This window comes from Staurois parvus, unplaced genomic scaffold (genome assembly GCF_062004578.1).
Source record: "Staurois parvus isolate SC_StPar_1 unplaced genomic scaffold, SC_StPar_1.0 ptg000191l, whole genome shotgun sequence".
NCBI classification, from domain to species: domain Eukaryota; kingdom Metazoa; phylum Chordata; class Amphibia; order Anura; family Ranidae; genus Staurois; species Staurois parvus.
The window spans coordinates 500,703-517,567 of record NW_028317987.1 but is presented as its reverse complement, the minus strand read 5'-3'; the positions used below and the strand labels follow the sequence as shown (position 1 = coordinate 517,567).

Below are 16,865 nucleotides of genomic sequence, written 5' to 3'. Positions count from 1 at the left end.
TTAATGAACAAGAATTTGAGGTTGAAGCAATCAGAGATTGCAGGAAAAGAGGCGGCCAGACACAGTTCCTGATTAAGTGGAAGGACTATGGTCCTGAGGAGAATTCGTGGGAGCCGGCCCAGAATGTTCACACCCCCAGACTTGTCCGGGAGTTCTCTCGTAGCCACCCACGGAGGAGAGATTGGTTGGGCATCCGGAGGGGGGCAATGTCAGGGATTGCGGCGGCACGCGGGTCTGCGCATGTGCAGAACGCCGATTCATTCTAGCCGGCGGGCACTAGGACCTGGGCAGTGATGGCCGCGCACGCACATTCGCGATCGCAGACGCTCGCCTGGCACCAATGACAGGGCGCGGTATTTAAACCTGCCCTCCACAGACTCTCATTACCGTATGGTCTTGTATCCTGTGTTCCTGTTCCTGTGTATCTGCTGATTGACTTGTTACCGACCCTGCCTGATCCTGACCTCTGCCGGCTTCTCCTGATCCTGACCTCTGCCGGCTTCTCCTGATCCTGACCTCTGCCGGCTTCTCCTGATCCTGACCTCTGCCGGCTTCTCCTGATCCTGACCTCTGCCGGCTTCTCCTGATCCTGACCGCTGCCGGCTTCTCCTGATCCTGACCGCTGCCGGCTTCTCCTGATCCTGACCTCTGCCGGCTTCTCCTGATCCTGACCTCTGCCGGCTTCTCCTGATCCTGACCTCTGCCGGCTTCTCCTGATCCTGACCGCTGCCGGCTTCTCCTGATCCTGACCGCTGCCGGCTTCTCCTGATCCTGACCTCTGTCGGCTTCTCCTGATCCTGACCTCTGCCGGCTTCTCCTGATCCTGACCTCTGCCGGCTTCTCCTGATCCTGACCTCTGCCGGCTTCTCCTGATCCTGACCTCTGCCGGCTTCTCCTGATCCTGACCGCTGCCGGCTTCTCCTGATCCTGACCGCTGCCGGCTTCTCCTGATCCTGACCTCTGCCGGCTTCTCCTGATCCTGACCTCTGCCGGCTTCTCCTGATCCTGACCTCTGCCGGCTTCTCCTGATCCTGACCTCTGCCGGCTTCTCCTGATCCTGACCTCTGCCGGCTTCTCCTGATCCTGACCTCTGCCGGCTTCTCCTGATCCTGACCTCTGCCGGCTTCTCCAGATCCTGACCTCTGCCGGCTTCTCCTGATCCTGACCTCTGCCGGCTTCTCCTGATCCTGACCTCTGCCGGCTTCTCCTGATCCTGACCTCTGCCGGCTTCTCCTGATCCTGACCTCTGCCGGCTTCTCCTGATCCTGACCTCTGCCGGCTTCTCCTGCTCTGACCTCTGCCGGCTTCTCCTGCTCTGACCTCTGCCGGCTTCTCCTGCTCTGACCTCTGCCGGCTTCTCCTGATCCTGACCTCTGCCGGCTTCTCCTGCTCTGACCTCTGCCGGCTTCTCCTGATCCTGACCTCTGCCGACTTCTCCTGCTCTGACCTCTGCCGACTTCTCCTGCTCTGACCTCTGCCGACTTCTCCTGCTCTGACCTCTGCCGACTTCTCCTGCTCTGACCTCTGCCGACTTCTCCTGCTCTGACCTCTGCCGACTTCTCCTGCTCTGACCTCTGCCGACTTCTCCTGCTCTGACCTCTGCCGACTTCTCCTGCTCTGACCTCTGCCGACTTCTCCTGCTCTGACCTCTGCCGACTTCTCCTGCTCTGACCTCTGCCGACTTCTCCTGCTCTGACCTCTGCTGACTTCTCCTGCTCTGACCTCTGGCTCATTTGACTTCTCTCCTGGATACTCCTACTGATCTGACCTCCTGTTACTGAACCCGGGGAGTGACCTGACTACTCTTTGCCTGCTGCCTTGTACCACGCTGACCCCACTGTTACCGATCCGGCCCATCTGACCACGCTCACTACTCTGCCATCCATTCATCCTGCACAGATCCAGTCATCACGTCTCCAGCCTTCCAACCTCTTCACGTCAGGCTCTCTACCTGCATATACCTCTGGCGGATCCCTCTACCATGGGCGAGTGTACTCAGGGGCCGCAACCTGGTCACTGTCTGCTCCAAGTCCATCCCCACCATCAGGGGCCCTGGTGAACAAGCAGACTGGGACTTAGACTCCACGCTCCTGGGAATCCTGTCCTGGGGACTGCTAGAGGTACTGCCAGGCGGTGTTTGACAGGAACAGTGGTAGAGAAGAATCTGGGAGGGTCAATGGTGGAGAAGGATCTGTGGGGGGTCAATGGTGGAGAAGGATCTGTGGGGGGAGTCAATGGTGGAGAAGAATCTGGGAGGGTCAATGGTGGAGAAGAATCTGTGGGGGGTCAATGGTGGAGAAGGATCTGTGGGGGGTCAATGGTGGAGAAGAATCTGGGAGGGTCAATGGTGGAGAAGAATCTGTGGGGGGTCAATGGTGGAGAAGGATCTGTGGGGGGTCAATGGTGGAGAAGGATCTGTGGGGGGACAGTGGTGGAGAAGAATCTGATGAAGGTCAATGGTGGAGAAGAATCTGTGGGGGGTCAATGGTGGAGAAGGATCTGGGAGGGTCAATGGTGGAGAAGGATCTGTGGGGGGGTCAATGGTGGAGAAGAATCTGTGGGGGGTCAATGGTGGAGAAGGATCTGGGAGGGTCAATGGTGGAGAAGAATCTGTGGGGGGGGTCAATGGTGGAGAAGAATCTGTGGGGGGGTCAATGGTGGAGAAGAATCTGTGGGGGGGTCAATGGTGGAGAAGAATCTGTGGGGGGGTCAATGGTGGAGAAGGATCTGGGAGGGTGAATGGTGGAGAAGGATCTGTGGGGGGGTCAATGGTGGAGAAGGATCTGTGGGGGGTCAATGGTGGAGAAGGATCTGTGGGGGGGTCAATGGTGGAGAAGGATCTGTGGGGGGGTCAATGGTGGAGAAAGATCTGGAGGAGTCAATGGGGGAGAAGGATCTGTGGCGGGTCAATGGTGGAGAAGGATCTGGAGGAGATCAATGGTGGAGATCTGGGGGTTCTGGTAGATTACATGCAATGCAAAGCTGCGGGTTCTAAAGCGAGCAAAATCCTCTCTTGTATTAGGAGATGTATAGACTCCAGAGAGAGATATCACCCCCCCCCCCCGGGTACAAATCATTAGTAAGACCTCATCTGGAATATGCAGTTCAGTTTTGGGCTCCAATTCACAAAAAGAACATTGGGGAACTGGAGGAAGTACAGAGAAGGGCAACCAAACTGATACGAGGCATGGAGGAGATCAGCTATGAGGAGAGATTAGAGGAACTGAATGTATTCTCTACTGAGAAGAGGAGATTAAGGGGGGATATGATCTCCATGTATAATACATAAGGGGGGATATGATCTCAATGTATAATACATAAGGGGGGATATGATCTCCATGTATAATACATAAGGGGGGGATATGATCTCCATGTATAATACATAAGGGGGGGATATGATCTCCATGTATAATACATAAGGGGGGGATATGATCTCCATGTATAATACATAAGGGGGATATGATCTCCATGTATAATACATAAGGGGGATATGATCTCCATGTATAATACATAAGGGGGGATATGATCTCCATGTATAATACATAAGGGGGGATATGATCTCCATGTATAATACATAAGGGGGGATATGATCTCCATGTATAATACATAAGGGGGGGATATGATCTCCATGTATAATACATAAGGGGGGGATATGATCTCCATGAATAATACATAAGGGGGGGATATGATCTCCGTGTATAATACATAAGGGGGGGATATGATCTCCATGTATGATACATAAGGGGGGATATGATCTCCGTGTATAATACATAAGGGGGGGATATGATCTCCATGTATGATACATAAGGGGGGATATGATCTCCAAGTATAATACATAAGGGGGGATATGATCTCCGTGTATAATACATAAGGGGGGATATGATCTCCATGTATAATACATAAGGGGGGATATGATCTCCATGTATAATACATAAGGGGGGATATGATCTCCATGTATAATACATAAGGGGGGATATGATCTCCATGTATAATACATAAGGGGGGATATGATCTCCATGTATAATACATAAGGGGGATATGATCTGCATGTATAATACATAAGGGGGGGATATGATCTCCATGTATAATACATAAGGGGGGGATATGATCTCCATGTATAATACATAAGGGGGATATGATCTGCATGTATAATACATAAGGGGGGACATGATCTCCATGTATAATACATAAGGGGGGGATATGATCTCCATGTATAATACATAAGGGGGGATATGATCTGCATGTATAATACATAAGGGGGGATATGATCTGCATGTATAATACATAAGGGGGGATATGATCTCCATGTATAATACATAAGGGGGGGGATATGATCTCCATGTATAATACATAAGGGGGGATATGATCTCCGTGTATAATACATAAGGGGGGGATATGATCTCCGTGTATAATACATAAGGGGGGATATGATCTCCATGTATAATACATAAGGGGGGATATGATCTCCATGTATAATACATAAGGGGGGATATGATCTCCATGTATAATACATAAGGGGGATATGATCTGCATGTATAATACATAAGGGGGGACATGATCTCCATGTATAATACATAAGGGGGATATGATCTCCATGTATAATACATAAGGGGGATATGATCTCCATGTATAATACATAAGGGGGATATGATCTCCATGTATAATACATAAGGGGGGATATGATCTCCATGTATAATACATAAGGGGGGGGGGATATGATCTCCATGTATAATACATAAGGGGGGGGGATATGATCTCCATGTATAATACATAAGGGGGGATATGATCTCCATGTATAATACATAAGGGGGGGGTATGATCTCCATGTATAATACATAAGTGGGGATATGATCTCCATGTATAATACATAAGGGGGGGGTATGATCTCCATGTATAATACATAAGGGGGGATATGATCTCCATGTATAATACATAAGGGGTGATATGATCTCCATGTATAATACATAAGGGGGGATATGATCTCCATGTATAATACATAAGGGGGGATATGATCTCCATGTATAATACATAAGGGGGGATATGATCACCATGTATAATACATAAGGGGGGATATGATCTCCATGTATAATACATAAGGGGGGATATGATCTCCATGTATAATACATAAGGGGGGATATGATCTCCATGTATAATACATAAGGGGGGGGGATATGATCTCCATGTATTATACATAAGGGGGGGATATGATCTCCATGTATAATACATAAGGGGGGATATGATCACCATGTATAATACATAAGGGGGGGTATGATCTCCATGTATAATACATAAGGGGGGATATGATCTCCATGTATAATACATAAGGGGGATATGATCTCCATGTATAATACATAAGGGGGGGATATGATCTCCATGTATAATACATAAGGGGGGGGGGATATGCTCTCCATGTATAATACATAAGGGGGGATATGATCACAATGTATAATACATAAGGGGGGGATATGATCTCCATGTATAATACATAAGGGGGGATATGATCTCCATGTATAATACATAAGGGGGGATATGATCTCCATGTATAATACATAAGGGGGGGATATGATCTCCATGTATAATACATAAGGGGGGATATGATCTCCATGTATAATACATAAGGGGGATATGATCTCCATGTATAATACATAAGGGGGGATATGATCTCCATGTATAATACATAAGGGGGGATATGATCTCCATGTATAATACATAAGGGGGGATATGATCTCCATGTATAATACATAAGGGGGGATATGATCTCCATGTATAATACATAAGGGGGGGGGATATGATCTCCATGTATAATACATAAGGGGGGGGGGGATATGCTCTCCATGTATAATACATAAGGGGGGATATGATCACAATGTATAATACATAAGGGGGGGATATGATCTCCATGTATAATACATAAGGGGGGATATGATCTCCATGTATAATACATAAGGGGGGATATGATCTCCATGTATAATACATAAGGGGGGGATATGATCTCCATGTATAATACATAAGGGGGGGATATGATCTCCATGTATAATACATAAGGGGGGATATGATCTCCATGTATAATACATAAGGGGGATATGATCTCCATGTATAATACATAAGGGGGGGATATGATCTCCATGTATAATACATAAGGGGGGATATGATCTCCATGTATAATACATAAGGGGGGATATGATCTCCATGTATAATACATAAGGGGGGATATGATCACCATGTATAATACATAAGGGGGGATATGATCTCCATGTAGAATACATAAGGGGGATATGATCTCCATGTATAATACATAAGGGGGGATATGATCTCCATGTATAATACATAAGGGGGGATATGCTCTCCATGTATAATACATAAGGGGGGGATATGATCTCCATGTATAATACATAAGGGGGGATATGATCTCCATGTATAACACATAAGGGGGGGGGATATGATCTCCATGTATAACACATAAGGGGGGGATATGATCTCCATGTATAATACATAAGGGGGGATATGATCACAATGTATAATACATAAGGGGGGGATATGATCTCCATGTATAATACATAAGGGGGGATATGATCTCCATGTATAATACATAAGGGGGGATATGATCTCCATGTATAATACATAAGGGGGGGATATGATCTCCATGTATAATACATAAGGGGGGGATATGATCTCCATGTATAATACATAAGGGGGGATATGATCTCCATGTATAATACATAAGGGGGATATGATCTCCATGTATAATACATAAGGGGGGGATATGATCTCCATGTATAATACATAAGGGGGGATATGATCTCCATGTATAATACATAAGGGGGGATATGATCTCCATGTATAATACATAAGGGGGATATGATTTCCATGTATAATACATAAGGGGGGGATATGATCTCCATGTATAATACATAAGGGGGGGATATGATCTCCATGTATAATACATAAGGGGGGATATGATCTCCATGTATAATACATAAGGGGGGATATGATCTCCATGTATAATACATAAGGGGGGATATGATCTCCATGTATAATACATAAGGGGGATATGATTTCCATGTATAATACATAAGGGGGGGATATGATCTCCATGTATAATACATAAGGGGGGGATATGATCTCCATGTATAATACATAAGGGGGGATATGATCTCCATGTATAATACATAAGGGGGGATATGATCTCCATGTATAATACATAAGGGGGGATATGATCTCCATGTATAATACATAAGGGGGGGATATGATCTCCATGTATAATACATAAGGGGGGATTGCTGTAGGAAAGTCCTGGATTCTTTCTTGGATACACAGAATATAACTGGATATAACATTTATAGGGAAAGTTGATCCAGGGAATATCCGATTGCCTCTCGGGGGGATCAGGAAGGAATGTTTTCCAATCAGTGAGCAGTATGGGTGGAGGAATGGATTTAGTGTTCATGACCCACCTGTGCTGATCTCTGTAGGAGTGTCCTCCTCTATAAATGTCCCCGTTATTCCATCCTCCTCCATAGACTGCTGATCATCCCTCACATACGCCTCTTCTTCTTCTTTAACCTCAACTTTGATGTCTATCAGATCTTCACTCTAAACCAAGAAAATGATAGAAGAGGTCACCTGTAAAATATAAACTCACATAAAAAATCCATATATTGTCCCAAGTCCATACTCTCTGCCCCACCAACCTTGTAATAGTGAGGGATGGTGTGACCTTCCTGTGTGGAATCCTGTGAATACAGAGGACGGGGACATCTCTCTGGTGGGTTCCTGGTATTAGGTGGCTCCATCATATCCTTGTGTCCTTCTGAAAACTCCTCCATCACTCCATACTCCTCATCCTCCTCTTTATACTCTTCTTTAACATCAATATTATCATCCCCGAGGATTCCACTCTGAAAGATATAATAAAACATTCATTGTAACAAACATGCTGTGTATAAATCACAACTACCAATAATTGTCATCATCTACCTGATGATGGTGAGGGATGGTGTGACCTTCCTGTGTGGAATCCCGGGAATACAGAGGACGGGGACATCTCTCTGGTGGGTTCCCATGACTGGATCCATCTGTAGGAAACACACACACTGACTGAATCCATTGTTTCTATGTGTTTATCAGATGATGGGGGATCTAGGTGGATCCTCCGTACTGCTCTCTCCTTTACAATAAAGTCTCCTCTTACCCGGTGATGTGAGGGGCGGCTGATTGTCCATCATGACGTCCTTGTAGAGATCCTGGTGTCCTTCTAAATATTGATGTGTATCATCATCTGCTGGAGATAAAAGACATCACAGTGACTATGGAGGAAGTGGATGGACATGACTATGGAGGAAGAGGACGGACAGGACTATGGAGGAAGAGGACGGACAGGACTATGGAGGAAGAGGACGGACAGGACTATGGAGGAAGAGGACGGACAGGACTATGGAGGAAGAGGACGGACAGGACTATGGAGGAAGAGGACGGACAGGACTATGGAGGCAGAGGACGGACAGGACTATGGAGGCAGAGGACGGACAGGACTATGGAGGCAGAGGACGGACAGGACTATGGAGGCAGAGGACGGACAGGACTATGGAGGCAGACGACGGACATGACGGGGGGTTACTGGGTGTACATAGAACATAACATCTTATTACCGTTTTATGACTGTGGTCTGTGTCTGGTCTGTTTGAGAATCATCCCCCCCATTCATGTGATCCTTATCAGTTCCTAATTGGGGCGGAGATGAGTGCTCATTGGGCCATCTCCCTATAAATTTAAATCTTCTGATGGGGGGAGATCACTGATGGGGGGCACAGTCACTGATGGGAGGAGATCACTGATGGGGGGGGCACAGTCACTGATGGGAGGAGATCACTGATGGGGGGGCACAGTCACTGATGGGGGGAGATCACTGATGGGGGGGCACAGTCACTGATGGGGGGAAATCACTGATGGGGGGGCACAGTCACTGATGGGGGGAAATCACTGATGGGGGGGCACAGGCACTGAGGGGGGGCTGCTTTTCAGTGAGTGCTGTGTTGATGGAGTGCTAAGAAGCAGTTGAACTAAAACAGGAGAACTCAAGCAGCAGGAAGATACAAGAAACTACTGCATGGTGGACAGACTGCAAGCAAACACCCCGGGAAACATCTCCTACAAGTCTGAGTCCCACTCCGTGTACCTCTAACATGTCCCCTCTACTCCTCCTTCTCATATTACTATCATGCGTTCCCAAAATCTCACTTCTTTACCCCTCTGCTCCACCCCAAAACTTGTACATCTCCCCCTCACTGGCATGAGGGGAGGGACTGATGATTGTGTTATTGATCTTGATGGAGAAGTCGGGGGAGGGGCGCAGGCTGGAGGGAATACTAAGAGCTCAGTTTTGGAAAGATTGAGTTTGTGGAAGTGGAGTGACATCCATGCCGATATGTCACTTAGTAGGTTTGTAATGTGAGAGGAGACTGAAGGGGCGAGGTGAGGAGGAGACTGAAGGGGTGAGGTGTGGAGGAGACTGAAGGGGCGAGGTGAGGAGGAGACTGAAGGGGTGAGGTGTGGAGGAGACTGAAGGGGCGAGGTGAGGAGGAGACTGAAGGGGCGAGGTGAGGAGGAGACTGAAGGGGCGAGGTGAGGAGGAGACTGAAGGGGCGAGGTGAGGAGGAGACTGAAGGGGCGAGGTGTGGAGGAGACTGAAGGGGCGAGGTGAGGAGGAGACTGAAGGGGCGAGGTGTGGAGGAGACTGAAGGGGCGAGGTGTGGAGGAGACTGAAGGGGCGAGGTGTGGAGGAGACTGAAGGGGCGAGGTGTGGAGGAGACTGAAGGGGCGAGGTGTGGAGGAGACTGAAGGGGCGAGGTGTGGAGGAGACTGAAGGGGCGAGGTGTGGAGGAGACTGAAGGGGCGAGGTGTGGAGGAGACTGAAGGGGCGAGGTGTGGAGGAGACTGAAGGGGCGAGGTGAGGAGGAGACTGAAGGGGCGAGGTGAGGAGGAGACTGAAGGGGTGAGGTGTGGAGGAGACTGAAGGGGCGAGGTGAGGAGGAGACTGAAGGGGCAAGGTGAGGGGTAGAAAGATAGATTTGTGTGTCATCAGCATAGAGATGGTACTTAAAGCCATGGGAGTTTATCAAGTGACCAAGGGAGGAGGTGTAGATGGAGAAGAGAAGGGGTCCAAGGACAGAACATGGAGGGACCCCTACAGAGAGAGGGAGTGAAGAGGAGGAGGCAGAGTTATAGGTAATACTGAAGGAGCGCTGCGATAGGTAGGAGGAGAACCAGGAGAGAGCAGAGTCTAGGAGGCCAAGAGAGTGGAGTTTTTTAAGGAGGAGGGGGTGGTCAACCATATCAAAAGTCGCAGAGGTGTCAAGTAGTAAGAGTACAGATTAGTGGCCATCGGTTGGGATTAGTACGGAGTAGTGGCCAATGGCTGGGATGAGTACGGAGTAGTGGCCAATGGCTGGGATGAGTACGGAGTAGTGGCCAATGGCTGGGATGAGTACGGAGTAGTGGCCAATGGCTGGGATGAGTACGGAGTAGTGGCCAATGGCTGGGATGAGTACGGAGTAGTGGCCAATGGCTGGGATGAGTACGGAGTAGTGGCCAATGGCTGGGATGAGTACGGAGTAGTGGCCAATGGCTGAGATGAGTACGGAGTAGTGGCCAATGGCTGAGATGAGTACGGAGTAGTGGCCAATGGCTGGGATGAGTACGGAGTAGTGGCCAATGGCTGGGAAGAGTACGGAGTAGTGGCCATTGGTTGGGATGAGTACGGAGTAGTGGCCATTGGTTGGGATGAGTACGGAGTAGTGGTTATTGGCTGGGATGAGTACGGAGTAGTGGCCAATGGCTGGGATGAGTACGGAGTAGTGGCCAATGGCTGGGATGAGTACGGAGTAGTGGCCAATGGCTGGGATGAGTACGGAGTAGTGGCCAATGGCTGGGATGAGTACGGAGTAGTGGCCAATGGCTGGGATGAGTACGGAGTAGTGGCCAATGGCTGGGATGAGTACGGAGTAGTGGCCAATGGCTGGGATTAGTATGGAGTAGTGGCCATTGGTTGGGATGAGTACGGAGTAGTGGCCATTGGTTGGGATGAGTACGGAGTAGTGACCATTGGTTGGGATGAGTACGGAGTAGTGGCCAGTGGTTGGGATGAGTACGGAGTAGTGGCCATTGGTTGGGATGAGTATCGAGTAGTGGCCATTGGTTGGGATAAGTACGGAGTAGTGGCCATTGGTTGGGAGGAGTACGGAGTAGTGGCCATTGGTTGGGATGAGTACGGAGTAGTGGCCATTGGTTGGGATGAGTACGGAGTAGTGGCCATTGGTTGGGGTGAGTACGGAGTAGTGGCCATTGGTTGGGAGGAGTATGGAGCAGTGGTCATTGGCTGGAATGAGTACAGAGTAGAGGTCATTGGTTATAGCAGTTAGTAGATCATTAGTGAGGTTTAGTAGGGCGGTGTCAGTGGAGTGTAGTGAGCAAAAGCCAGACTGTGAAGGGTGAAGAAGGTTGTTGTCGGTGAGGTGGGAGGAGCTCAGGCGATTGTAGACTAAGCGTTCTAGGAGTTTAGAGGTAAATGGCAGCAGGGAGATGGGTCTTAAGTTGTTCAGGTTGGTGGGGTCCAGGGAGGGCTTGTTAAGTATGGGAGTGATGTGCGCATGCTTTAGAGGGGAGGGGAAGGCACCAGTAGAGAGGGAAAGATTGAAGATGTGAGTGAGGGAGCATAGGATGGAAGAAGAGGGTGACCGTAGTAGTTGTGAGGGGACAGGATCCAGGGGGCAGGTGGTGAGATGGGCTTCTGAGAAAACCTTAGTGACCTCTTCAGTAGTAGAAGGTCAGAAGAGGAAAGTGTTGAGGGAGGTTTAGTATAAGGTATGCTAAGTGGGATGGATGTCTGTGCAGTGGAGATGTCCCTACGAATTGCATCAATCTTGTTTTTGAAATATTTTGCAATCTCATGAGCAGTGAGTGAGGTACTGGGTGGGGGTGAGTGAGGTGCTGGTTGGAGGTGGAGAAAGTAGAGAGTTAAAAGTAGAGAAGAGACGACGAGGACTGGATGACAAGGTATTGATGAGAGTGACAAAGCATGTTTGGCAGCATGGAGGGAGGAATTGTATGTGCAGAAAGCAGATTTATATCGGGTGAATGCTTGCTGGGATTTGGTTTTACACCACAATCGCTCCAGCGCACAACTATGTCACTTAAGATGTCTGGTGTGGTCAGTCTGCCAAGGTTGTAATGGTCGGAGCCTGATGCTTCGTGTTGTTAGAGGACCAAGTGAGTCCAGTGTGGATGACAGTGAACTGTTGTAGACAGCAGTGGCCAGGTCAGGGCAGGACAGGGGAGAGATTCTGTCATAGAGTTGGTCAGTTGCAGAGTGGAAAGGAGCCGGGTTCAAGTTGTGAAGGTTTCTGCGGGTAATTGTTGGCTGCTTGGAGGGATAGGTGTTTGAAGACGAGGAGACTGTGAAGGTGATGAGATTGTGATCAGAGAGAGGAAAGGGGGTGTTTGTGAGGTTGTAGGGAGTGCAAAGATGGGAGATAACAAGGTCTAATGTATTCCCATCAGAGTGAGCGGAGGACGGCGTCCGTCAGAGTGAGCGGAGGACGGCGTCCGTCAGAGTGAGCGGAGGACGGCGTCCGTCAGAGTGAGCGGAGGACGGCGTCCGTCAGAGTGAGCGGAGGACGGCGTCCGTCAGAGTGAGCGGAGGACGGCGTCCGTCAGAGTGAGCGGAGGACGGTATACATGGTGTTAATGTAAAAGATGAGGTTATGTTGAAGAGTTGGGATGTAGTCGGGTTGTTGACATTAATGGGGATGGTAAAATCTCTGAGAATGATAGTTTGTAGTTCAGAGGAGAGAAAGTAGGGTAGCCAGGAGGAGAAATCATCAAGAAAGCGGGACACGGGTCCAGGAGGCCTATAGATCACTGCAATCCTCAGAGAAATGGGAGAAAACAGCCGGATGCAGTGAGTCTGGAAAGAAGAGAAGGATAGAGAGGGAGGGTTAGGGGGGACTTGAAAGGTGCTCAGTGGGGATAGAAGCAAACCAACCCCAACACCTTTCTGACCACTGGGTCTGGGTGAGTGGGTCCAGAGGAGGCCTCCATAGGGAAGTGCTGCGGGGGAAGCAGAATCTGCTGCTTGGAGTCAGGTTTCTGTAATTGCTAGTAGAAGAGGTTAGGAGAAGGAAGGTGCCTGGTGTGGGGGTGAGATAGTGGAGGACCAGGGTTTGGAGAGATATCCCCAGAGGATAGGAGAAGGAGGAGGATGCCTGGTGTGGGGGTGAGATAGTGGAGGACCAGGGTTTGGGGAGATATCCCCAGAGATTAGGAGAAGGAGGGTGAGGAAAGTAAGATTGGAGCGGGATGTACACGAGCGCACAGGCCTTCCAGTCCTGGTGTTTGGGTCAGCAGGAGAGTGAAGTATCAGCAGGAGGTGATGAGAGCAGTAGTAGGGAGATGGTAGGACCATTCAGTGTCCTCCACCCCCCTCTGCCAATCCCTCCACAGGCCTCCACTCAGTATCCTCCACCCCTCTCTGCCAATCCCTCCACTGGTCTCCAATCAGTGTTCTTCACCCCTCTCTGCCAATCCCTCCACTGGCCTCCAATCAGTGTTCTTCACCCCTCTCTGCCAATCCCTCCACTGGCCTCCAATCAGTGTTCTCCACCCCTCTCTACCAATCCCTCCACTGGCCTCCATTCAGTGTCCTCCACCCCTCTCTGCCAATCCCTCCACTGGCCCCCACCTCTCTCTGCCAATCCCTCCACTGGCCTCCACCCCTCTCTGCCAATCCCTCCACTGGCCTCCACCCCTCTCTGCCAATCCCTCCACTGGCCTCCAATCAGTGTTCTCCACCCCTCTCTACCAATCCCTCTACTGGCCTCCATTCAGTGTCCTCCACCCCTCTCTGCCAATCCCTCCACTGGCCCCCACCTCTCTCTGCCAATCCCTCCACTGGCCTCCACCCCTCTCTGCCAATCTCTCCACTGGCCTCCACCCTTCTCTGCCAATCCCTCCACTAACCTCCACCCCTCTCTGCCAATCCCTCCACTGGCCTCCATTCAGTGTCCTCCCCCCCTCTCTGCCAATCCCTCCACTGGCTTCCCGTTGCCCAACGGATAAAATTTAAAACATTAACAATAGCATATAAAGCCATTTATAACTCCGCCCCAAATTACATCACCAATCTTGTCTCTAAATATTACCTAAACCAGCAATGGGCAAACTACGGCCCGCCGGACCTTTTAATCCGGCCCGCGGAGCTAGGCTCCCGCAAGGCCAGTGGTCGGCAAGCCGCAGCTCCTGTGTGCCGGGCGCCCGCTCCCCTCCCTCCTCTCGGGCGGGCGGGCGGCCTCCTCTCCTCCTCTCCCCTCCCCTCCTCTCGGATGGCCGCCCCCCCTCTCGGATGGCCGCCCCCTCCCTCCTCTTGGGCGTCAGGACTCTGCAGCTGTCACGATGTAGGCGGGGCAGCCAGGATGTAGGCGGGGCAGCGTGACGAACTCTTCTCTCACAGTCCTCCCTGAAGACCAGAACGGCGCGGGAATACGAGAGGAACGCGCGGAGCAAAGGTAAGTGAATTGACACAGGGGGGGACTTACTATATGGGGGATGAATTACTATAGGGGGGACTTACTATATGGGGGGGGACTTACTATATGGGGGGGGACTTACTATATGGGGGGGGACTTACTATATGGGGGGGGACTTACTATATGGGGAATGAATTACTATATGGGGGACTTACTATATGGGGAATGAATTACTATATGGGGGACTTACTATATGGGGGACTTACTATATGGGGGACTTACTATATGGGGATGAATTACTATATGGAGGACTTACTATATGGGGGATGAATTACTATATGGGGGACTTACTATATGGGGAATGAATTACTATATGGGGGATGAATTACTATATGGGGGATGAATTACTATATGGGGGATGAATTACTATATGGGGGATGAATTACTATATGGGGGATGAATTACTATATGGGGGATGAATTACTATGTGGGGGATGAATTACTATGTGGGGGATGAATTACTATGTGGGGGATGAATTACTATGGGGGATGAATTACTATATGGGGGATGAATTACTATATGGGGGATGAATTAATATGGGGGATGAATTACTATGTGGGGGATGAATTACTATGGGGGATGAATTACTATATGGGGGATGAATTACTATATGGGGGATGAATTGCTATATGGGGGATGAATTGCTATATGGGGGATGAATTACTATATGGGGGGATGAATTACTATATGGGGGATGAATTGCTATATGGGGGATGAATTACTATATGGGGGATGAATTACTATGCTTACTATGGGGGAATATTACTATACTTACTATGGATGACACATACACATCATTCATCTACTCTTGGTCCGGCCCCCGGGTCCAATATATGAACCCATTGCGGCCCTCAAGTCAAAAAGTTTGCCCACCCCTGACCTAAACCATCCTCTCCGCTCCTCCCACGACCTCCTACTCTCTAGCTCCCTTGTCTCCTCCTCCTCCCATGCTCGTCTCCAGGACTTCTCCAGAGCTTCCCCCATCCTCTAGAACTCTCTACCCCAATTTATCAGACTATCGCCTACTCTGCTCACTTTTAGGTGATCTCTGAAAACCTCTCTCTTCAGGGAAGCCTATCCTGCCCTCAGCTAATACTGGAATCTTCTACTCCTCCTACCAGTCCATCCCCCACAGTTACTACCTTTTGTACCACTAGCCCCTCCCTCCTAGATTGTAAGCTCCCAGGATCAGCCCCTCCTATCCCTCTTGTATTGATCTGTATTGTTGCTGTATTGTCTCCAGTTATATTGTACAGCGCTGAGGACACTGTTGGTGCCATAAATCCTGTATAATAATTACCTCCTCTACTGCCACGTCCAGCAACCTCTCCGATCTCCTTCAGACCAAAGGGAACGTCTTATCTTTATTCCAGATCACTTCCTGTCTGTTCCTAACATCACTTCCTGTCTGTATTCCATAGAGAAGTCCTGTCTGGGTAGTAGAAATGAGATCACCATCTTGTGGAGTTCAGAGGAACTGCAGCCCCGAGAAATGTCCCCTAATACCCATTCCTGCATTGTATCTACCTTACAGAGATACCAGGGAAGTTCAAAAACAACTAAAAAAAGTAAGAAACAATAAACCTAATTCTTATGCAACCAACTGTTTAAAAAAAGATATTTTATTACAGATAGAAAAGTCTTAAAGACACAGAACACAAGATAAAAACAAAATGCATAATAAAACAGAGACCTCTAAAATCAGACAGACTACCCAGAATTTCCCGTCCTTCATATCAGAGACCAAGACAGACTACCCAGAATTTCCCACCCTTCATATCAGAGAGAGACAGACTACCCAGAATTTCCCACCCTTCATATCAGAGAGACAGACTACCCAGAATGTCCCATCCTTCATTTCAGAAACCGCATTCATATCTGTTCGTATTTTAATAAACTCAGTGATTTCCTATAATTGTCAGCTCCCTCTAGTGGCCATGATGATGTACTACTTCCAAAATACCTCAATCAGGAAAAACAGTTCCATACCACATTATGACCACTAGATGGAGCCAATGATCACAGGAAATCTCTGTATGAAAAGACCAACATGTGACATGGCTGAATGAATGCTGGTCATATTAGTTCATCTATTCTCTAAGTGGGGTGGTATCTATTGGGCCAATCCCTTTTACAAACCACACATAATATTGCCCTTCAAAGTGAAAACAGAAACGATTTGCACAAAATCAAAGAGTAGAAATATTTTCCAGTGGCCCATCTACTACCCAGACCCCATATGTAGACATAGAACAACAAGCTGTGTTCCCTCTCGTGCCGCACTC

At 48.9% G+C, this 16,865-nt stretch overlaps 1 long non-coding RNA gene across 1 annotated transcript; it reads right to left on the bottom strand.

Moving 5' to 3' along the window:
- Positions 1-7,981: 7,981 nt before the first annotated feature.
- LOC149461820 (uncharacterized) lies at positions 7,982-15,964 on the bottom strand. Its single transcript, XR_016312758.1, has 3 exons — positions 15,881-15,964; positions 8,192-8,281; positions 7,982-8,075 (listed from the first exon to the last, which is right to left on the bottom strand). It is a non-coding gene; the product is annotated as an uncharacterized LOC149461820 (long non-coding RNA).
- Positions 15,965-16,865: the final 901 nt, after the last annotated feature.